Source organism: Atta colombica, unplaced genomic scaffold (assembly GCF_001594045.1).
Source record: "Atta colombica isolate Treedump-2 unplaced genomic scaffold, Acol1.0 scaffold125, whole genome shotgun sequence".
Lineage (NCBI taxonomy): Eukaryota > Metazoa > Arthropoda > Insecta > Hymenoptera > Formicidae > Atta > Atta colombica.
In genome coordinates, this window is record NW_017259212.1 from 662,269 (window position 1) to 667,637 (window position 5,369).

Sequence of the window (5,369 nt, forward strand, 5' to 3'; positions counted from 1 at the left end):
TTTCACTTTCCAGCAAGAGACACAGATGACATAGTACAACACAGTGAATTATCACTTATTGTTAGTTGTTTGCCACTGTTGAAACAAAGATGAAATGATCTCTGTTACAGTGTGTCTCTTGCTGGAAAGCACTACTTATATACATATTTACTTCATACAATATTACTAATGGATATTATAATGTGTAAACGTGTACTGCGTACTGTACATAATCATAAAAACATGATTAATTTGAAATTACCTTTTTTTTAACAAAAATATTGAGTTTAGTATTGAGTTTTAATATCGAATTCTTACAATTTTTTTACTCGCTTTTCTTTTGAATGTGACATATGGTGTTCGAAATCGCGTTGGTCCGATAAGTTGACTGAACAGATTTTTCAGCTTTTCAAGCGAGGAGCAGAAAAAGGGAAAAGGATACTAAAATTTTTTACGATTATGTTCAAATAATATATTATTAAAGAAATTAGTTAAAAACCTAACTATGTAATTTATTATTACATCACAAGTTTCTAATGTTTTTCTATTTCTTTTGAAACTTTATTTTAATAAATTCTTTAACTGTCAATCATCATAAATTGGCTGTGAATTTTTTATAATTATTATTTTTCGATTTTGTTGTTAAAGATATGTATTTTGCTTTTATATCATTTGCTTTGGATTTTTATTTTTATCTTTATAAATTCTTTTATGGATATATTTTGTGTTTTTATATCGCCGCGCAGTTGTAGCCGTTATTTTGCGTAGACCTATGTTCCGCGAAAGCTTATACATCTCAACACGTCGCATGGTTAATTCCATAGGAAACTTCGTAACTACCTGGCGCGGGTTGGAAAGTCTAGTTATTGAAGGTGCACGTGCGAACCGTTTAGTCCGTGCACATGCACGTGACGCCGGTCTCTCGACGTCGGAAGGAGCCAACCAGCTGTTGCAGCTCGAACCGATCGGAATCTTCTCGCTTATTGTATCAAACGCATAAATCTCGTCTTTATTGCTGTTATATGCTAAGTAGGACGAATCCTCGGACGGGTTACGATGACGGCTCTGGGAAACCGCGCAAGAATAACGCGTCTTCGTAGAGATAGATATCCATAGGATATCTTTGATTTTTTCAACTTTCATGAGCAGTATAAAATTTAATTTTTCCATCTTTGACAAATAATAATATTTTATATATTAAAATATTAATAATTTTTTAGAGTATGAGTATAATTATTAAAAATTTAAAACTTTTTTACGAATTTACGCACGCTTTAATTTAAAAATAAAAACTTTAGTAAAATGTAAATAAGAGAAAAAAACTTATTATTTGTTTTATTTTACATAAATCTAATATTTTAATAGAATTTTGTAAATTTCAAGTTATTTAAAATATCAAATTTTTGTTGAAAAGAAGATATTTTCAAATTATAATCATGTTTTTATGAATAATTATATATAGCTTTTTATGCATCCTCGCCCTTGTATTTCGATGACCAAGATAGTCATCAGTGTAGACTTATTTAATTTGGAAACTGGTTAGCCTCGCGAGCTGTTTGCGGAACGATCGTTACCGCTGATTTATAAGCTCATTCGTTTTCGCGATGGGCCCTTCCTTCGCGTTAGCGCGCCGTTAGACGCGTGTGCGTGCAAATACATACATCTACATAGACGCGTGTATATATATATATTTAGGCACAGTTCGCATGATACGAATGCTACGAACGCGTTCGCCACCCCACTTGCATCCTCTCGATCTTCCTGAACGTTTCCCTGGGCTAATTTCGTAACGCGACGCTCGATCCTCGGAATGAAAGAGACGGGGGATCGTTAAAAGTGCTCCGGAAACGGGGATTTCTTTTTCTCGCTTATTAATGAGTGCGAGTAAACTCGTTCTGGCATGGTGAGACACCCGAAATGAACGTTTTGTCACCGTCGATCGTTAGGTCGACTCAATTTGCGCCCCGTCGTGTCAGAGTCTCATATGTAAACTCGTTTCGAACCTCGTTTCTCTATCTCTAATTTATTTTTCAAGAGAAAAAGAATTTATTTACGTTCCTGCAAATGTGAATGCGATGTTTTTTAAAATTATTTAAAAAATTAGATATTTTTGAAAGAAGTACGTATTATATGTGTTCTTGAGAAAAAACGTACTAAATTTTAATAAACATATATTTATAATACATATATAGTAGAATATATATATAGTATTGACTTAACATTTACTTACTGGTAAATAAATATTTAATTTACTAAATAAAAAAATGATAGTTAAGCCAAATTAATGGTTCTTGTACTTAAGGTAAAAATAAATTTATTTTTACATTAAGTAAATATTTAGCTAGTACTATTTAAACAAATATTTATTAAAATTTAATAATTTAACGTTTCGTTTCGGCCTCGCCGTGCCAGAACGAGTTTACTCATCAATAAGCGAGAAAAAGAAATCCCCGTTTCCGGAGTACTTTTTTCAGTGCATTTTTATCATTTCTATATTGAATTGAAAACAGATTATTAAAATTAGGGATGTACCGGATATCCGATCGGAAAATATCTATCGGTATCCGATATTATCTGGCACTTTTTTACTATCCGGCCGAATAGCTGGATATCATTAGTATCCGGAGAATATATCCGGATATATGAAATTTGATATCATTAAATTGTTGACTTTTTCTTATACAAATGTTCTAGAAGTAAGTATGCATATTCATGATGTATCTATATCTTATACATTGTTGCAAAATTACAATCTTTTTTTTTTTAATTTATAGGTTTTATTTTCGAAGACTTCGAAACTTTCGAACACTTTCTCGAATATCCGAAAAATGTCGAATATCCGACTCGAAGAATTGCCCTCTCGGATATTCGATCGGATATTCGATATCCGGTAATTTTACGATCCGGTGCATCTCTAATTAAAATTTCAGCTTACATTGATTTTTATAGATATACAATCTTTGCATTATTTCTAAATATTCTTAAATATATATGTTAGACATTAGAAAATATTAATTATATATAATTTGAATAGAAACGCGATATCACCGTATTTAAGAAGTTCATACAGAGAAGAAACTTCTTAGAACTAAAACATTTCGTCTTTAATATTGAATGACGTTTTGTTGCGGAGTAACTATTTTATATATGCAAAGAGAGATTAATTGTTATAAATGTAAATAGTTTGACTTCAATCCCAGGATCGATAGAAAAACATGTACGCTACGAAATTGATTTACGGCGTATTAAACCGCGGTGTTTCGGGTAATCCATTTATCTCGTACAACACTTGCTGTGTCGCATGATTTATCGCTCTTTGCGGAACGTTGTTCATCGGTAACTATATCACGATAGTCCAGTTCATTTATACAAAATATTGCGTATTATGTCTCGGAAATTAGAGTTTTACAACTAAAAGGTAGAATTATTAATTTAATGTAATTATATTCGCGCTCACGATAGAGTAACACATCAATTTTTTCTTTTACGTTGAAAAAGGAAATGCATAAATGTCTTCTTCTGGAGGCATCGCGTGCTGAATACGAAGCAGCGATAATTAGCTCTTCCGTTGATGAAACCCTTCTCGATCGGACGTGGAGTGGGACTACCACTTCATTGGTATCTTTTTAATTCTTCTCACGTCGGTCTCGTGCTCTTCCCATAATATTTTTCTTTTTCTTTTATCTTTTAAAGTTTCTCAGATATTATAGTAAATTTGAAGCGCCCAGCATTCGACGTGAAAGCCTGACGGAATATTCTTTCCGATCGAATTGCAGCTTAATATTCGCCATTCTATACAATTGCATTTTCTTTGCACATGGAAACATTAAAAGGAACGCGTTTCGACTTAAGACTATTTATAATTCACTGTAAATTTATGTCAGTATTTTCATATATACATATATAACTATATATTTTTATTGATCGATTTTTATTATTTTACTTTAATATAAATAAAAATTTATGACTGCAATAGTTTTCAACAAAAAATATTTTTTAAAATCAAGATAACATTGTATTTCATAACGTTATATAAATAACTAGTTTTTTAAACAATTTTGTTTACATTTTATTTGAAAAAATATATATCGACATGTTGTAGCCATAGATATATCAACATTTTGTAGTAACAGATATTTATTGCACGATGTTTTGAATAGAGTGTGTTGTAGGTAGATCAAATAGAAACTACATTTTTATTGATGATATAAATATAAAATATAATTTATTCTAGTTTTTAAATAAATTCTATTCCAAAAACTGAAAGATATTCTAGTTTTTTAATATAAATTTGTAATATATTTTTCCATAAAATAACATTCGATATGTAATCTATACTTTAATATCTATTTAAATCGGAAATATTACTCGACACGTAAATTATTTCATAATTGACTTGATTAATTCTTTTTTATTAATACATATATATAATATTTTATTAATACATTACTTAATTTTATTAATACATGCACATATATTTGTTTTTTTGTTTCATCTGTATTTATATCTCAACTTATTTTTGCTCAGCTGTATATATAATTCTATTTCTGATAATATTGAAATATACGAATCTTAAAAGCCTCTTTAAAGAGACCTAAATGTCACGCTACAATCGAGATGCATAATATATTTGGTTTTTTATTCTCTCTTGAAGAACAGAATCAATATGCCACCATCGCTTATTTTAGACTATCAAAAAGAAAAAAAAAATATTCATAAGAGAAGCATTACGCCGCACGTATATGGAATATTATCGAGGTACACAACATGAACAAATATTTCCTGCTTATTAAGCTGGAATATTGAATTTTCCGTCCAGAGGGGCTGACAACTCTCCAGTTATTTCGTTACTTCGTTTATTCAATAAAAAGATGAAATCACGATAACATATGACTTGATTTTGTCCAATTTTTATTAAATATTTTTTAAACTTGTACTACGGCTACACAAATATTCATTATTCGCACCAACGTTCCTTACCACAGAGATTATTAATTGCACATTTTTTTCTGTGGATTAACTGCAGACTCTAAATATAACGTATTATAAGTGCCAAGAACATATTTTCATTTTTTCTTCTTTCATAATATGCAAAATATTTTTAGTATACTTTTATCATTAAATTATTCTTTCTTATTTTATCGTAAAATATTATTGTATATAGAATATAGAATATAGAAAAGAGAATATAGAAAAGGGAAAAGAGACACTTAAACACATAAATTCGTACAAAACAGTTTTTTTAAAAGATAAATTATTAAATCTTCTATTAATATATCTTTTTAATAACATATTTGGTTGTTGGGATCTTTTCTTTGCTTTAAATTATTTTATTAACTTTTACCTATTATCAATATAATTTGCATGAATTTGTATTATTTGATACAACT